Here is a 19,018-nt window from a genome sequence, read left to right as displayed (position 1 = left end):
GGGCTGGGAGAGTAGTCACCCTGACTTTTGGGAGCGTAGGCGGTTGCCCCGGCAGCGCCTCTGCCACAAGTTCTACATTCTCTGCTTTCTCTTCAGTTCGTATAAATCTTTCACCTTTTACTAAAGATTTCCGTGGAGAGGAATGTTGATGAGTTTGTAGCTAATTTTTTAAGGCTTTGCTTTGGCAAGGCTGTTGCCTGCTGTGAGAAAAACAGAAGGGTGCTCCCTGAGCTGGTGTCACTGGCTGAAACTTTTCTATAGTATGAAAAAAGTATAGTGGGGGCACCTGGCATTGGCCACTGTCAGCAGACAGGATACTGGGCTAGGTCTTTAACTTGGACAGGTAGCTAGGAAGACGGTCAATCAGACAGAACCTGTTGGACAAACCTTTTCATTTCCTTGTTATTACCTGACTCCTTTAATTCTTTTCCTTTTCCTTATTTCCCAGCAGACCGACTAGCCACCAGATTTGGGTGCTACCTGACTAGCTCCTTCTTTTGGGCAGCGTTGAACATGCCAGGGCACAGTCAGATTCTGGATTCTCTTCTGAATGTAACGCCTAGCTCTCACCTTTATTTCTGTTTCTTAGCTCTTTTGGGCCATCGATCTTTGGTCTGACCCGTAGAATCCCTGCATTAGGAGAGATGGCTAATTAATGAGCCCATAAACCTTGGAAATCAAATGAAACCTGAAGTCCGTAGAAGACCTCGAAAGGCCCTTGGGGGTGGAGTGCGAGCTGAGGAAGAGTTCCCTGCACAGCTTACCTCTCCATTCTCGTTTTCCTGCCCTGAGCGGAAAAGCCAGGAAGCAGCTCCGGGTAGGGAGGGGATACCATATGTGTGCAGTGGTTAGACAGGAAACAGCAAGGAACTGGACTCGTATGGAGTGAAACTGTAAGCATCTTCTGTATGCCTGATGACTGCAGGTTTGAGAGAGTTATGTGGGAAGTGGAGGCTTTCGGTGGGCTTTCAGAGGAAATGTAATGGAAAGGTAACCGAAAGTGGAATCCCAGGTTTTTAAACAATCCTCCACTAACACGCCAAACAGCTCAGGTCTAGTTACTCATTGAAAATTAGAATAAAGTTACAGCAAGATTTCATCATAAATGAAGTCAAACCCTAAAGATTTCAGAACACAACTGCTATAAGGAGCCACGAGGGAAGCAATACAAAGTCAACCTTGCCTCAGAGAAAGGCAGTTAAACAATTTCTCTTTTTTAAAGCAGCATAATCTCCCCAAACGGAAGGGCACTGTTCCCGGAGAAGGGTCCTGGAGAGGGTTTTCCTCGTTGGTGCCGGCCATCCACCTCCCGAAGGCGGAGCTAGGTCGACGGAAGAATTCTTCCGACCAAGGCGCGGACTGATGTAGCCGCGCCGATTTACGTTCCCCGTGCAGCCCAGGCCCGAGGGTCGGTGCGTGCTGAACAGTTAAGTCAAAACAGCTCCGTCCGTCAGAGGTGTGCAAAAGGGAAAACCCGCTCCTGGGCGACAGGGCCACGCCGCCCTAACCCGCAGCGTAGCTAAAGGGCATTCGGGGAGGCGGTGGGTGGGCCTCAAGCGACGGAAAGCCCTCCTCCAGCATGGGGTTGTGACAGCCTAGTCTCCGTAGCACAGACAGGGTGGCCACCAAGAGACAGGAACAGACAGCGAAAGCCAAAGCGGCCCCAGGGCAGGGGGCGAGGCTGCCTGTTGGACGAGGAGACCGGGTGGGACAGGCGTTTTGGACAGGCCGTCCTCCCGTCAAAAGAGGAAGAGCCCGAGAAGAAGGGCCAGGCAAGAAGCTACAAGCAGGGAAAGAAGCAGAGCAGGCAGGCGGGCAGGCAGCTCCCCTTAGAGCCAAGGAAGGCACCGGTCCAAGCCCCCCAAAAGCAGACTAGAGAGCAGATCAGCTGCAAAAGACTAGGGAAAGCCAAGAACACAGAGAGACCCAAGTAAAGTTTCAGAGCTGAGCTTTGCTTACAAGGAGGAACGTGTGACAAAGATACCTAGAAGTACAGGGCCTGTGGAAAAGAGCACTCCCAAAGACCCAGAATAACAGCTGTTTTCCTGAGTATCTGCTTTGCAGTGCACTAAGCCTAAACAGCCCACTATCGGTTGTCTGTTGTTCAAACCAATCACCAGGGGAGAGCGCGAACGCAGTCCCCCACTACCACAAATTATGCCGTCAAGTTTCCCGCATTTGGGGAAATCACAAGGGTCAGCACACCCGCAGTGCAACGGATGAGCCTCACCCTAGGAAAACCACTTTCGTGATCATGGTATCTCTCTTGCTAGGTAAGTATGAGTTCCTGCTGCCCGGCCGCCGCCCGCCCTCGCTCGCCCCGCACTTATAACACACGGGGCGGACCGCCGCGCCCCCACCGCCGGCCTCGCCCACACCGGCCCCCACTGCCGACAGCTGCCCGGACACGTCCCCCGGAGCCCCTCCCTTCCCCACGCCGAGCTCCCGGTGCCAAAGTCGGGCCCTGCCTGGCAGCCTGCGTCCGCTCCCACGATGCTCTGCTCGCACACAGATCTGCATACCTGCTCACGCGGCTCCGCCCCTCCGCTCGGGCCCCTCCCCCTGCCCGCCCGGGCCGCCGCTCTTGCCTGCCCTGTAGTGGTAGCCGGGTCCCGTCCCGCGCAGCCAGGGCAGCAGAGAGACCACGTGGCCCACCTGCTGCTGGGGAAAGAGCGCAGCTTGCGTGTCGCTTCTCTCTCTCCCTCTCCCCCCACCGGCAGTTGGTCCAATACAGGAATGACCTCCCCTGCCCTCGCAAAAAACCCACCTTTCCAAACAGTCCTTCTTTCCCAGCCCCCTAATTTTCCTTTCACACCCTGGGACCATCTCCTCTCTTTGTCTCCCCCCCCCCCAGGTAAAGCAGAGATGGAGGCAACTTCAGCCACTGGAGACAGCCCCAGCGAGCGCTGCAGCCCACCCCCGGGGGGGTGGTGTTTGCAGACATAGGAAGGGAGCAGCTGGGAGCGGTGGGTGCTGGGAACAAGGAGGCAGGAGAACAAAGCCCAGAGATGGGACATTGGGCATCTCCTGGGGGCGGGGCTCTGACACAGCCCGGGGGCGGGGCAGCTCCGGGGGGCGGGGCTCTGGCACAGACCGGGGGCAGCTCCTGGGGGCGGGGCTCTGGCCCCGCCGGGGGGGGGGGCAGCTCCTGGGGGGGGGGCTCTGACACCGCCGGGGGGCGGGGCAGCTCCTGGGGGCGGGGCTCTGGCACAGCCTGGGGGCGGGGCAGCTCCTGGGGGCGGGGCTCTGACACAGCCAGCGGGCGGGGCAGCTCCTCGGGGCGGGGCTCGGTCACAGCCCGGGGGCGGGGCCGCTCCGGGGGGCGGGGCTCTGGCACATTGTGACGCGAGAGCCCGGGTTCAGCAGCTGCTCCCTGGTGGCCACGTGCTGCCAGCAGCGCTGGAGCCGCCGGAGCCGGAGCGGAGCCGCTGTTCTCAGCTGCAGTAGCACCTGCCCCCGGCCCCGCGGGGATCCTGGTGGGGCCAGAGCCGGGGGCCCGGGGGTGCCCCGTTGTGTGGCTGGGGGGGGGGGGCGGGCAGAAGCCGGAGCTGCAGGCGGGGGAAGGGCAGTGGGGCAGGTGGGGGTTGAACGGTCTCTGTGCAGCTGGGAAAGTCCAGGGGGAGAGTGTGTGTGAGTCGGGGGTGGGGGGAGATACCTGCCTCCTTCTCCTGTCTGTGCCACTTCCCTCCCCAGCACTGGTAACAAGTCTCTCTAGTTCTCCCCCTTTTCTCTCCCCTCACCACACAGGACCGTCAAACCGAAGGAGAATCCCTCGTTTTTCCTAAAATTATTGACTCTCTAGTCTCTTATTTTCCCCAATTTTCTCCATAAGTCTCAAATGTCAATTTAAATTTTCCTCATATTTGGGGGGGGGCGGCTTCCTCCCTCCCCCCATTTCATCTGCAGCAATTCGTCCTTGTTTGGGTGGGAAATTGTTGCCCTGAGTCATTCCCCAAAGGGGATGGGGGTTCCTGGGTGCTGTTTGGGGGAGCCCTGAGACACAGCTCCCTCTGGGGTGGAGATGGGGTGGCCATTCTCTGCCAGCCACAGGGCATGGCTGGGGCACCGGTGGGGAAGGAGGAACCAGTGTCCCCTTTGGAGCCTGCCCAGCCCCTTTGGTTCTGCTCCTTTCTAGCATTTTGTTCAGAGACTTTATTACTGCAGAGGCTGAAAAACGTCTGTGGATTTACCCCTGGCAGGAGGGGTCAGGTCTACACTGTAATAAAGAGATCGAGCATTTTCCAGCATGGCAGAGTCTAGGATGTCTGTCTGCAGGGAAAGGGCCTGGGGGAATTGTGATGTGAAATGAACTAAAGCCTGTTCTGAAACCTCCACAACTGCCCTTCTCACCCTGCCAGGCTGCAGAATGACGCCCACGTCTCGCTCCGGTTCATCCCATCCTCCTATGGGACAGGGAAGGGAAATGGCTGCAGAGGAGCCCGTTCAGGTAGGGATTATTGGGGGTTATTGGTGGGTTCCTGCTGGAGGGAGAGTGACAGCAGATACACAGGAGCTGGGAGGCTTGGGCAGTCTGGTTTGGAGGTTGGAGCGGGGCAGGAAATTCACAGGGTGGAGAATGGGAGGAAGCCAGGGTGTAGCAAACCTGTTGGGATCTCGGTAATATGTGGCTTCCATTCTAGGAACAGACCCATGAGGTTAGAAGGTGGAAATGCTCTGATTTGTGGAAGTGCAAAGAACACACCTAGGTGGGGCTAGGTAAAGGGAGCAGAATCCCAGGGCTGGAGCCTCACTGCTGTGAGATGTAGAGGGGCACCCACCAATGAGGCTTAGTCAGGGGTTCTCAACTGTTTTCTTTCTGAGGCCCCTCAACATGTTATAAAACCCCCACTGCCCTGCATGTGCCTGGTTTTCTGCACAGAAAAGCCAGGGCTGGTGTTAGGGGGTAGCAAACAGGGGTATTGCCTGGGGCCCCATGTGACAGGGACCCCCACAGAGCTAATTGCTCCAGCTTTGGCTTCAGCCCCTGGTGGCAGGGCTCATGGCCCCAGGCAGAGAGGTTTGGGCTTTCTGCCCTGGGCCCAAGCGAGTCTAACACTGGCCCTGCTTGGAGGAGCCCCTGAAACCAGCTCGCAGCCCCCCAGAGGTCCAGGGACCCCTGCTTGAGAACCACGGCCTGAGGGGATATGCCCCTCCCCCATACCCAGCTCCAGGGCTGGCCTTAGAGAAAATGGCACCCTGGGTGAACTTGTATTTTGGTGCCCCCCATCACCCCTGGCCCTCACGGGCTCCCCACCATCACGTCCAGGCCCCGGTGCCTCCCTCTAGTGCTTAGTTTGTATTGAAAGAGGTGCCAGAGCTCAGCCATGGCACAAATTCAGCACTGGCAGGGCGGCCTGATAGCGGCAGGTGCTGGCCGAGCGCCCAGCTCTGAAGGCCATGCCACCGCCAGCAGCAGCAGCGCAGAAGTGAGGGTGGCCTGGTGTGTGGTGTATTGTGCAGCCTTTTATTTAAAGTGCAGTTTGTAATGTGGCATTACACCGCCGCGGGGTCGGCTCTGGTGGCGACAGTTTCAAGCTTAACAGAGTGAAAGTCGCCTCTGCTACTTGCTTCAAATGCACAGTCTCTAGGAACACACAAAGACCAAGGGTAGTGACCACACAGACATTCACAGGTACAAGGTCTAGTCGGTTTTACAAGTTTTATTGAAGTTACAGTTAAGGTTACGACGACCCAAGGCATATAGACATTGTATGAAGACCTGTGCAAAAGTTACAACTCTAGTTCTACTCACATCCTGTTCAATAGTATTAGGGTCTGAGGTGTCTCTCATGGATTGATCATCAGTAGAGGGATGGTTCCTGCTGGAATTTCCCACAGGGAGCTCAATTTTCCTGCTCTGGGCACCCCCTTTTTATAATGAGATTCTAATTATACCTCATTAGCATTGACACACAACCTGTATCCTGTGGTTAAGGCACATTTGGAAACAGAGGTGCCTTTACAAAAAATTTTTTATTTAAAATTAATCTTCCTGCTAATTGTTCACCCTGTTACCACTTGGTACCTCTTTTCCCATAATCTTAATACAGCCACATATTAAATTTCAAAGTAAATTTAGAACAATCAGGAGACAATACAGCAAGATATTCCCTATCCCAAGCCTTGAGGTATCAGTTCTGGAGCTTTAATGCAGGTATCAGAAACACAAGGTTGATACTTTTTACCCCATCTTTAGTAGAGATAAATAAAAATAAATAAAATCTGCTTACTTTCTCTAACAGACACGCTCCATGTTACTGCCATTATCTCCTCTATTTTAGTCAATTGTTTTTCATTCCACTGAAAACATATTTACTTAGTTTACATAGGGATTAAAGTTTTCTTTTTTACGAATGGGAATTTGTTTCTCTAGTTATTTTGGCATTTGTGTTAACTGGTCACTACCATGTAGGTGACTCACTAACATTTCACTCCATCATTGTTATTAGTATCATACTTGGAACTGTATTTATTTTCATAGACATTTTAAGTTACTTTACAGACAGATTTAAAAATACAATCTGAAGATAAGTGATCTTCATCTGCACAGTGTCTAAAGTTTTGAGTTTAGCTAATTTTTTTTTAAATGAGCCCAGCTAAGGTAAGTACATGCAAAATGTAGAGTCTGTTATTTGACTGTACCATTTTAAATAATGAATGACAAAGCACAATACGGTAATAACAGTAATAATGATAATTACTCCAGCCAGGACAGGTGAGGCATTTTAGAACTCATTACTCAAAGAATTGAATTTAAGCATAAGACGGAAATAAAATTTTGAAATGCACAGACCAGTTAGAAAGCTAAAATACCAGCACTGTCATCCTGACCGAATGTGAAAGAATAAAATTACAGAGACTATGTGCACTTTGCGCATTTTGACAGGAAGTAAAAAGAAGGAATAACAGTAATTGAAGTGTCTATTGTGGGGTGAGTGTGGGGGGGGTGGGGGGTGAGTCACACCCGCTGTCACTCCCAGCACAGTGGCACTCACTAGTCCGAAGGCTCGTTCACACAGCAGCAGGGGCCAGCAGCTCCCACTCCTGACCCAGAGGCGGCAGCACAGAATCTTGTCCCCCCCACCTCAGCTCAGCAGAGACTGGGCACAGAGGCAGGAGGGTGGGGCCACCCTGACATCAGCAAACCCCCTCCCCCCCCGCCGCACGGCACAGGAGGCTCCTGGGAGCAGCTTGGCCGGGGCAGCTCCAAGTGGGGTGGGGGCAGGGCTGCAGGAAGAGCTGCAGGGGCAGACAGCTGAAGAGAAGTGGGGGGAGGAGAGACAGGACACCCCTCAGCAAGGCCCCCCTGGACCGTCATGTCGTCTGCCCCCCACTAAGTCTGGTCCTGTCCTGCTCTTCACAATGAGAACAGCGTTGGGCTCCCTGCCAGCGAGCTCTCCCTGCGCCCTGCTAGGGGCTCCATCTCCTGTGTCCGTCTGTGGCTAGTTGCGGGGTGATGGATCTGCTGAGAGAGACAAGGGGCTCTCGCTTCGTCCCCTCACCCTGGTGTTTCCTGGCTGCTCTGAGCAGGGTGGGGGTGGGACTCCTGCCTGTGAGCCAGCCAGAGCTTCCCTTTGATTGGCTCCTCTCCCCCATGAGTGGTGGGGTTGTGACGGAGGCAGCAGGTACTGAGTGTTGGACTCTTTCTCCTTCAGGGGCCGGTGACCTTCGAGGAGGTGGCTGTGTATTTCACCAGAGAGGAATGGGCTCTGCTGGACCCCGCTCAGAGAGCCCTCTGCAGAGACGTCATGCAGGAGAACTATGAGACGGTGACCTCGCTGGGTGAGGAGTCCTGTCCCCTCGGTTATTAGAAGCTGTGGGGGCTCTAAAAAACCTGAGTAGTGATAACTTTATACCTTTATTTGTCATACAAGTTTTGACAAGTTCCCTTGCCCCACTTTTTTTGCCTTATCTCCCACCCACTAAAATTCCTTATGGTAATAGGATGGCTATATACCATATCTGCTCCTTTTCTCTGATTACAAGAATGTCAATAGCTGCCCCAACCCATACGTGGCCTTTGGGAAGTCCATAAGCATCAAGCATTAATACTCATGATTTACATCACTTATTAATTAATAATTCCAATCTATGAATGTGCTGCAACCTAATTGCTAAAGCCCACCCCAAACTTCCTTCTTTTCAGAAGAATTAGGGGCTGTTGCTCCTGAATTTTAGTGTTTAATTCCCCAGCCTTCTCCACACACTGGGGAGTTTAATTCTCCCTCCCATTACACCTGAGTCACTAGATTTCCTAATTCCTCAAAATCTGCTTTTGCGATGCCACAGTTCTGGGGTAGCGAAGCCTTTGACCTGCCTCCATGGTCTGCTCAAGCAATGGCCTCTCGGGTATCAGGCCTCTAGCCAGCCCCTCTCTATGGGTGGGGACCCACCTGCCTCTCCTGTTTGACCAGGGTGTGCGGATTGCAGCTTGTCCTCCACTGTGTTCACTGGACTAACATCCAGGTCCCGTGCTTTGCTTTCTCTCCTGGGGCTGTGAGCCGTGTGTGTGTGATAGAGGCAGGAATTTTGGTGATACTTCTATGATGCCAATACACACCTCAGTTTCCCTCTGTGGTTGGTATTGCTATGATTATAAAGAGCAGGAGACATGAGGTGTTTTGTCACGGAGCTGTCACGGGATGATATGAATGAGTCATTAAGGACAGGCTGGGACCAACCTACATCAATGGAATACCCGACAGAGACAAGGGAATAATTGTCACCTGTCCATGGGAGGATCTCCCCTTGGCTGAGTGAAGTATACACGGACTCGTTACGTTCTTGGGAGCAGGAATAACTGGGCTCGCAGATGCAGGGAGCTCTACCGGAGTGAAGACAAACGGACAGGCTCAGTGAAAGGAAATCAAACTGTTTTCTACAGCAGCCTGGCTCAACTGTTTCTCTCCAAAAAGTCTGTCATATTCAGTCTCCCGAAAGAGGTAAAATCAGTCACTGCCCCTTTCTGTGCAGGGCAAAGCTTCAGAAGATGGAGTTCTGCATAACCAGCCTTGAGATCCAGCCTTAGTGACACCAGATTGCACAGGAAACCCATCTCCCCATCCCTCAGCCTCCCCGGTATCATCTGGCCCATCTCAGCACCACAGTCTGTGAAGTATTCATGCTTTCAAGGGCTGGCTCAAAGATAACAGTCATAAGTAGGGCCAGTGTTTGCTGGCAGCGAAAACAGAGTAATTGACAAGCATGAGCAATATATAATCCTTTACAACATGAAAATGCATTGGGGGAGGGGACAGGAGCAGTGATGAGCTGCCAAAATCTTAACAACCGGTTCCCTATAAAAAGTTCTGATTTAAGGGAGGAGTGGGGAGGGCCAGAGGAGAGATTCTCATGGGGCCGGAGGCCTGCAGGGCCTCGGCCAATTGCCCCACTTGCCCCCTCCCGTCTCCTCTGGCCAGCCCTGGAGCTTGCAGCAGCCCCCCGCCCCACCTTGCTGGGCCATTCAAAAAGTGGCAGCAGGACGACTCCAGAGCTCAGCTGAGCTGCCCAGCTGGTGCCGGCGGCTGGCCACGCTGCAGCTGGGGGGAAGCGGGGGAAGGGCCGGGGGAGCCTCAGCCTCCCCAGCTGGGAATCCTGGGAGCAACAGGATGGTCCGGCCCACAGACCAGAGTTCTTTGCCCACCCCCTGGCCCTTTAACAGCTGGTTCTCCACGGAGGTCTAATTTTAGCAACCGGTTCTTGAGAACCTGTGGGAACCGGCTCCAGCTCACCACTGGACAGGAGCCAGCTGTGTGGGGAAGGTGGGGCCCAGACACTGGGCATTGAGAGCCTGGAGCCGGCTGTGTGCTGGGGAGACAGGGCATGAACCAGCTGTGTGCAGGGGAGAGGAGCAGGGGAGAGGTGCTGTTGATGCCGTCTGCGCTGCAGCACGATGAGGGTGCCCAGTGTCCCACTGCCAAGTGCCCCGTCTCCCAAGGGGAAGCTCCAGTGTTTTTTCTGAGCCCAGACTTGTATGAGGAGGGAAGAAATTGGCAGCAAGTCTCAAAAGCAGCCAGCCCCCAGCCTCTGCCCCGTGCCCTGGGGAGGAGTCAGGGGTCTCCAGGCAGAAATGTGGGGTTTGTGACCCTGCATCCCCAACCACCTTCTGTTCAGCTATTCTGGATACGAAGGGTGATTCCAGAAATGAAGAGTAATTTCAGGGGGAAATGCAGTAACAGCCGCAATTTCCGGAAAACACTGGCCCTAGTCATAACATTAAATACAATAGTCTCAAGTTCTATACCTGTGTTCATCAGATCTGTCCCTCTGCCTTCACATAGTTCACTCTGCTGGCGGGTTCCACCTCTTCCCTCATCTGTGTCTGTCTTGTCTAGTTAGACTGTAAATTCTTCAGGGCCTGGGCCATCTTCTATTCTGGGTTTGTGCTGTGCCTAGCACAACAGGGGCCCATGGTTCATTGGCTCTTAGGCACTAAGGTCATGAATATGAGTTATAATAATAACTCTCCTGCCACTTTGAGCCAAGGAAGCCGGCCTTGGGGTGTTACGTCTTAAAAATGAGCTGGGGTTAAAACCATGGAATATTCCTTGTGACAAGTATCCCACAAATTCCATGGACCGTCCTTGTTTTCTTTCCCTTCCCAGGGTTTCCAGTTTCCAAACCTGATGTGATCTCGCAGCTGGAATGAGGGGACCAGCCGTGGGTCTCAGACATCTATGGCTCTGAAAAAAAGTGCTCCCGAGAGCCGTGTGCACAGGTGAGGAATTGGGTGAACCATCTCAACAACTGTCTGTGAATACAGGAAACATTTGGGATGCCCTACAAAGACTCTCCAAGTTGTAAGTGCTCCAAGTTCAGAACTGTTCCCTGCAGATGTGACCTCCAGACTCACAGCTCTGCTGGTGCTGCTCACTCCCGACCCGCAGCCCCCTGCGCTCCCTCCAGCTCTGATGGTGCCCCTCACTCCTGACCCGCAGCCCCTGCTATCCCAGTCCTGACCTCGAGACTCACAGCTCTCCTGGTGCCCCTCACTCCTGACCTGCAGCCCCCTGCGCTACCTCCAGCTCTGACGGTGCCCCTCACTCCCTACCCGCAGCCCCTGCTATCCCAGTCCTGACCTCCAGACTCACAGCTCTGCTGGTGCCCCTCACTCCTGATCCGCAGCCCCCTGGGCTCCCTCCAGCTCTGAGGGTGCCCCTCACTCCCAACCCGCAGCCCCTGCCATCCCAGTCCTGACCTCCAGACTCACAGTTCTGCTGATGCCCCTCACTCCCGACCCGCAGCCCTCTGCGCTCCCTCCAGCTCTGCTGGTGCCCCTCACTCCCGACCCCCAGCCCCAGGACTCCCTGCTGAGTTCCTCAGTCACTGTGCTGCCGGTGCCCTCACTGCCGACCCGCAGCCCCTGCTATCCCAGTCCTGACCTCCAGTCTCACATCTCTGCTGGTGGCCCTCACTCCCGACCCCGCAGCCCCTGCTATCCCATTCCTGACCTCCAGACTCACATCTCTGCTGGTGCCCCTCACTCCTGAACCGCAGCCCTGCTATCCCAGTCCTGACCTCCAGACTCACAGCTCTGCTGGTGCCCCTCACTCCCGACCCACAGCCCCCTGCACTCCCTCCAGCTCTGACGGTGCCCCTAACTCCCGACCCGCAGCCCCTGCCATCCCAGTCCTGACCTCCAGACTCACAGTTCTGTTAGTGCCCCTCACTCCCGACCCACAGCCCGCTGAGCTCCCCCCAGCTCTAGCGGTGCCCCTCACTCCTGACCCGCAGCCCCTGGGCTTCCCCCAGCTCTACCAGTGCCCCTCACTCCCGACCCGCAGCCCCTGCTATCCCATTCCTGACCTCCTGTGAGGTTATGAGTGTAATATATTTCATTGAAAGGTGACATGGCCAGAAAGAGTTAATTAACTCACCTCACCCACTGACCTGACCCATGGGTGAACCTTGAGGGCTGGTTAGGAAGATCTGTAAATGAACAGAGCTTTGAAATGCTAGTCTGCATTGTTAGAGGTAAAAGGGGAGATGTTTGCTCAGGGCTTGTGATGTCAGCAAACAAGTCTCGTCTATAAGAACCCTGGGACATGATCCTGCTTCATCTCAGATCTGCTTTCGGTTTCAAGAGAGGGAACTCTTAAGCCATAAGGATTGAGATCCCGAGTCACTGACTGGAGTCATCCTGAATATGGACATTGGACTATCACCTCTCGACTATTTCTAAAAGGACTTTTGGCAACTACAAGCTCATCTCTGCTATGCATCTGAACCTCGAGAATTGAATTCAAGTCTGTCTGTATATTGATCTTTTAACCAACACTCTCTCTCTCTTTTCTTTGTTAATAAATTTTAGCTTAGTTAATAAGAATTGGCTGTAGCGTGTATTTTGGGTAAGATCTAAGTTATAATTGAACCTGGGTGTGTGGCTGATCCTTTGGGATTGGAAGAACCTTTTCTTTGATATGATGAGATCAGATTTTCAGGAATCATCCTCATATCTGACGAGTGTCTGGACGGAGGCCTGAGGCTGGGCACTTTAAGGGAACTGCGGGGTTTGGACTTCTGAGTAACCAGTGAGGTGCTACAGAAGCTGTTTTGTGCTGGTTGGTAAATCTAAGTATTGGAATAACCACCAGCATTTGGGGTGTGTCTGCCCGTTTTGTTTGCAGTTCACCCTGATTGAGTGACCTCAGCTGGCTCCCACGGGCAGCACAGTCACACTACTCCTTTCTAGTCACACTTTCTACACATCTAACATTAGTATATAATGTAATACAGATCTATCCCAACACCTGCCGGAGGTCCTCTGGTAAGGCGGATTCGGCGGCATGCCCGCGGGAGGTCTGCCGGTCCCGTGCTTCGGCGTAACCACCACTGAATTGCCGCTGAAGCCGCAGGACTGGCAGAGCTCCCGCAGGCATGCCACCTAATCCGCATTACCAGGGGACCTCCTGCAGGCAGCCTGACTGCCACCCTCACAACGATCGGCAGGCCACCCCCCGCAGCTTGCTGCGCTGGTGCCTGGAGCCGCCCCTGTCCCTGACCCAGGGCAGAGGATAGTGAAGCTGAACAGCCAGAGCTTGTAAGATAAAGGAGCAGGGGGGTGAGGCCTGGCAGTGTGGGCAGAATGGGAAAGCATCAGAGGGTTCTATGGTAACCAGGGGGATTGGTGGGAGTCGGTGAGGGAGGAGTTGGCGGCTTTGTTGTGGCAGTTGGGCAAACACCACAACATTAAAGAAACCAACGGTGCCAAGTCCTGCAGCGTCGCCTGTGGGATTTCCACAAGAGCATCCAGGCAGGGGAGCCAGTCAGTGTGTGACTGTACGATCGGATCAAGCGACAGCTGCCCGAGTTCCAGGAGATGAGGCTGCAGTTGGCTGATATGAGCAGGAGCATCGAGTGAAGGGAGGAGCAGCCTCCCCTGACATTTTTGCAGCCTGCAGGGAACGGAGACAAAGCAGGGGGCTACGGGGGACTCAGGGCAGGACCCGCGGATCCGGTAGTTCAGGACCACAGTCACTGGAGGAGGAGAGAGAGTCCTGCGAGAGGAAGCCGCTGGTGGGAAGCAATAAGTGCAGAGAGCAAACCAGCCAGGTGAGAGTCACAGGGGTCTAGAAAACAGAACAGCAGCAGGTCCCATGGTGTAATGGGCAGCACTCGGGACTTTGAGTTCTGGTATCTGAGTTCAAATCTCAGTGGGACCTCTGGCGGGTACGGTGGTTTGCTGCAAAGCTTGGAGCTCAATGTGCTTTGTTACCCTCTCCCTGGCTGAGCTAAAATGGTGCTTTTTTTTCTCCTCCTCCTGGGTCACTGATGCCCACTGGCGATAGGTCTTTGGTCTGGCTGGTTCAATGGGCTGGCGGCTATAGGGTGGGGTCCTAGAACTTAACAGTCTGGCTAGAGATTCCTGCGGGTTGACCTGATGTTGGGTTTCTTGCTGCTTCACCTGATGCCCACAACTTTGGTCCCTGTAGCTGCAGCTCTTCCTCTTGCCCACATGGCGCTTGAAGGAAGGAGGGACAGGGTCAGGCTTCATAGTCAGGGAAAGGCAGGAGGGAGGCAGAGTCCCAGGCTGAAGCCCAGCACCTCTCCTCCTCTGGGCACCTAGGACAGAGGCGGCTGGTGCTGACAGCTCCAAGGGAAGGCTTAACAGCCACAGAGCAACCGAGGGCAGGGCAAGAAGAGGGGAGAACCATGCCTATGCGTGGCCAGCAGACAGCCACAGAGACACCCAGCCAGGCTGCTCCCTGCCATGCCGAACCCCCACTGAAAGCCACCCACAGCCAGCTGCTGATGCTTTGTGGCCAACATCAGAAGACGGTAGGAAAGCAGGGCCAGCCCCCCTGGTGGGGCCTCTTACCGTTCCCACTCCAGGTGCTCACTTTGGCAGTGGGGCAGGAGATTTTACCCCAAGAGGCTTTTCCCCAGCTGGCGAGAAGCAGAGAAACACCCAGGCTCCTAAGGTGCTATGTAGCAAGTACCCTCCAGCACAGGGACAGGCGCACACTTGGAAGAGGGAAACTGCTCCACACTCTAGCCCGGGCAGCCGCCCATTTTTTTTGGCAAGTCAGGAAGGGCAAAGGCGAGACTGGAAGCACCTGGGGCTCATGCCCCAGCCTTTGTGACACGCAACCCCCAACTCCTTCCTGGGGCTCTAGCTGAAGCCAGAGCATTGGCCTGAGCGGCCAAGAAGAGGTTCCAGCCCTGAAGGGAGCAGGACTTTCAGCCCAAAGGTAAAATCGCACAATCACAACCACGAAGGGACTCAGAACCCTCAATCGCCTGATCCAAGTCAGATGCCTTATCCATTAGGCCATGTGGTCACACAAGAAAAAATTCTCCAAGTACTTCTTTAGAGAAGACAGACACTATGTTTCTCAGGTCATCTGCTGAGGGGGGCTGAGACTGTCTGGGCACAAGAAGTCAAGTTCCCAGCGACACGTGAGACTTGATTCTCTGGAGCCAGGTGCAGGGCTTTGGCAGGGAGGCTCAGGCATGGGGGATTGGGGTGCAGCGGATGGACCAGCTGTCTAGGTGTGGAGATTTAGTTGCACTGAGGCACAGGAGGGAGGAGGAATCCTGCTGATGGTCAGTGGCTGTGCAGAAAAAAGGGTGTTGATTCCCCCATCCTAAATGGGCTGGTTGGCTTGACCCTTCTCCCCTCTGCAGAGCATGGTGGGGCTGCAGCTCACCCCTTGTGGGGCAGGAGGGGCCAGGTGCAGGGTGCTGGGCTCCGATGCACCTGGAAGGCAGCTCCAGTGGGGTGGGGCAGGGCAGGGCCTGTGGTTTACGTTCTGCGTTGCCTGGTGCTGGGCCATTGCACAATCCCCAGCCACGCCGCACAGCGCACCCCGAGAGGGGGCAGGGGGCCAAGCAGATGATCCAGCACGAGGGGGGTGAGGATGTGTGGTTGGGGGGAGGAAAGGCCTCGGGCTGCACTGGGGGAGCGCAGAGCAGGGGTGACACCCCAGAAACCTGCAGCAAAGGGATGGACAGGTGGGCTGGGTGGATAGAAGAGGCAGCGAGCCTAAAAGAGGAGTGATGTGTAGTGGTCAGAGCAGGGAGGGGGCTGGGCACTAGGACCTCTGGGTTCTATCCCTGGCTCTGGGAGCGGAGGGGGGTCTAGAGGTGAGAGAAGGGGCAGTGGGAACCAGGACTCCTGGGTTCCATAGTGGTGGCTGCTTTTTCCTGTGTCTCCCTCCCTAGAGATCCCAGCCCAGCCCCCTAGTGGAATCTGACTGGGGGAGGGGTTCCCCTGCCACTCCAGACTCGTGATTTGAACCCCTCCCCCCACGGGCTCTGACATCACGGAATCTCCTCCCCCCCAAGTCAGAAAGTAGGAGCCCCTCCCTGCATGCGGAGGAAGCTAGTGAGTCTCTTGGGGGTCTCTGGCGGAGGTGACAGCACCCACCAGACACCCACTCATGGTTGCAAGGAGACCCCCCTGCACAGCCCCCTGCTACGAGGGGCCGGGGGCGCCCAGCCAGGGTCAGGAGGTGAGATGGGGTCGCAGTGGCAGGAAGGGGGCAGAGCTGGGGGTGGTGCCAGGTCTGGTGCTGGCTACACGGGGAAAAACCACACTGCTCCCCCGCAACACACACACACACACACACCCCCTCCTGGTGCTGGGAGGGGAACAGGAGAAAGGACAAAAGAAGCAAGAGACAAAGAGAAAGGAGGGGGGAGGGATGGAGGAAAAGGTGAAACCAAAAGGACAAACCCTAATGTCCCCAGTGATTCTAAGGGACAAAATCCCAGGTGCAGAATAAAATTCTGCCTCCTTAAGCTCGTGTTTTCCATGCCTAGAATTCAACAGTCACCAGATGGATCAGACTGAACAGGTTTCAAACCTTGAGGAGGCTCTTACCTTCTAAACAGGGATGGCTGTTTTCTAGTAAAATCACTAAAAGGACAGGAGAAAACTCGAAAGAGGTTCCTCCTGGCACTCACGTCCGTGAACCCGAATACTCTCTCAGTCCTCAAAGAGAGACCTGGAGAAGGAGACTTGCTGAAGCAAAGCCACAGGGGTCTCTGAGGTTTCCCTGGCCCCTCGCCCCTGTCCTGCCTGGCTGATGTCAGCATCTCTCTGTGAGGTCACCACCTCCCCACCACCTTTGACCAATAGTCTGAGGTCCTGCAAAAAGCCTTTGTGATGTCACTGCCACACCCCTCCCTTGCTGTGCTAATGTCCTGCCCCTGGCCAGGCACTTTGGAGGTTTGAGCTACTCCCTGTGGATCACCCAATTAAGGACCATCAGCTATACAACTGACCCATTGAGAGAAGGCAGATACACCTTGTGACTCAGCAAGGTATGCAGGGACCTGCCTATGGACAGAACTCAGGTTTTTCTATGCCACATGCTGGATAGTGTCCTTGGGACAAAGAAAGCAAAGACCACATGGCAAGAGACTATACAAGGCTGATGCCTCATTTCCATCTTGTCTTCAATCCTGCTTCATATCTCTGGAGGGACTTTGCTACAAACTGAAGCTCTGTACAAAGGACTGAATGACCCATCCCAGCTGTGGATGGACTCCAGAGACTTGATTTGAACCTGCAGTTTATTCCATCACTGCTACAAGCCTGAACCAAAAACTTTGCCATTACTGGATGTGAAGGGTTAAAATCCATGTGCAGTTTATATAACAACCTGGTCTATGGATTGTGCCAGCTCTTTTCCAGAGCCAAAGTCCAGAGTATGGTCAAGAGACCAGAGGCCTAGCAAATCATGACCAGCTAAGAGAAAGCTGGGTAACCAGAAAGCCTTGCTTGCTAAGATAGGTGATGGAGCTAAGAACGAAATAATTGTGTCTTATTCAGAGTTGCAGATTGAACAAAGAATCCCTGTTCCTATTGTGTTAGTCTCTTCTGTAGGGAGACGTTCTTCCCGCAGATCCAACCTTGAGTTTATGAGAAGTTGGCACATGTCAGTATAAGATATGGCATCCTTCCACCTCCCCTCCCAGGGACCAATGCCTGCCTTAAGACACACAGAAAACAATTTTTATTGCCATATACTTTCACTGGTTCTTTGCTTTAACCCCTAGGAATGTGCCTGTTGGACAATCAAAGGAGTTGCTCCATTCCTATGGACCCCAAATCAGAATTCAACATAGATATTTTATACTACTAACAGTTTATCAAAGTATTCATTAAATGTTAATTTGCTATTTTGAAACCATGGGCGGAGACATTATATAACCTGTTAACCATTGGCTAATGTGCTTATCTTGTCTTGCTGCAAAACCTATCCTGGGGTGTGGAACTTTCATTTTGGGCTGTGACTATAAGCAGAAGAGTGACACCTAAGGGCTGTTGCTGCTGCCCAATATGGGGCTAAAACTCATGATGGCAGGATTAAGAGTCTCATGCTCTACCAACTGGTTTAGCCGAATTTGAAGTCAGTCAATTGCCCAGTCGCAATGTAGAAGGAGCCCTGAGGGCATTTATTTCTGGAGCTGAGGTTCCCTGTCTGACATTTGCCTTCTTTCCTTGTTCATTATGTCTCCAGCGAGCAAACCGGAGCTGTCACAAGGCTGGTTAGATGCTGCTCTCTAGCCTGAGAGCTGGGGTTGATTTAGCATGCTGCCGACATCAGCTGGTCAGAGTAACCAGGATGGGAGGATGGAATTTAGGATTCTCCCACCAGTGGGAGGTGCTGTTGGACTCATCTAGTGGGGGAGAGTCTGAAAAAGTTTCTCGGCTCCCAGAGAGGGGGCAGACAAGCCAGTTCCCCACACACACATTTTCACAAGGAATCAGGTCCCCTGGGGAAAAACTCAAAAGAAGCCTGGCCCAGGAGTGTCAGAGACGGGAATCACTGTTTGCTTTAGGAGATGGGTGAGGGAAACCTGCAGGTCCTTAGATCCCTCCAGCGCCTGATAGAACCATTTGTGGGGAAGGTCTGGGGAAGCCGAGGAGGACAAGGAGACGGGAAAAGGGCTTGCAACTGTTGTGCAATCCCCATGCTCCCAGCCAGGGGCGGCTCTAGGCACCAGCAAAACAAGCTGGTGCCTAGGGCGGCAAAATCTAGGGGGCGTCCCCTTTGGCCGGGGGGGGGCGGCAGGCCGGGCCGGCGGACCTGCCGCAGTCATGCCTGCGGGAGGTCCAACGGAGCCCCGGGACGCCTGGACCTGCCGCAGGCATGACTGTGGAGGGGGCGCTCATCCCGCGGCTCCGCTGGACCTCCCGCAGGCATGACTGCGGCAGCTCAAGCGGAGCCGCCAGACCCGCGAACCGTCCGCAGCCGCGGGGGGTCCAGCCGAGCCACGCGGGACCAGCGGTCCCTCTGCAGTCATGCCCGCGGGAGGTCCGCTGCTCCCGCGGCTCCGGGGCACCTCCCGCACATGACTGCTTGGGGCGGCCAAAAACGTAGAGCCGCCCCTGCTCCCAGCAGAAGGGTCTGGGGGGCTCAGCACTCAGAACTCACAAGATGGCAAAGCTCAGAGCCCCATTACACGGAGTCACAATGTGATCAGCTCACACACAGGGGGAGCAACACCCCTCCCTTGGTCTCTATGCCAGAGCTCCTATCAGCTCAGTCCTTCCTGCAAGAGTCGG

At 54.5% G+C, this 19,018-nt stretch overlaps 2 non-coding genes and 1 pseudogene across 2 annotated transcripts; 2 read left to right on the top strand and 1 right to left on the bottom strand.

Moving 5' to 3' along the window:
• LOC120375436 overlaps positions 1 to 19,018 on the top strand; it is a 648,226-nt pseudogene that overhangs the window by 130,463 nt on the left and 498,745 nt on the right.
• LOC120376060 lies at positions 77 to 192 on the top strand. Its single transcript, XR_005586983.1, has one exon. It is a non-coding gene; the product is annotated as a U5 spliceosomal RNA (small nuclear RNA).
• On the bottom strand, positions 2,118 to 2,281 carry LOC120376284. Its single transcript, XR_005587182.1, has one exon. It is a non-coding gene; the product is annotated as a U1 spliceosomal RNA (small nuclear RNA).

Source organism: Mauremys reevesii, linkage group 12 (assembly GCF_016161935.1).
Source record: "Mauremys reevesii isolate NIE-2019 linkage group 12, ASM1616193v1, whole genome shotgun sequence".
NCBI lineage: Eukaryota > Metazoa > Chordata > Testudines > Geoemydidae > Mauremys > Mauremys reevesii.
Note: the sequence above shows the minus strand (reverse complement) of the source record. Positions and strands in the feature narration are given on the sequence as shown.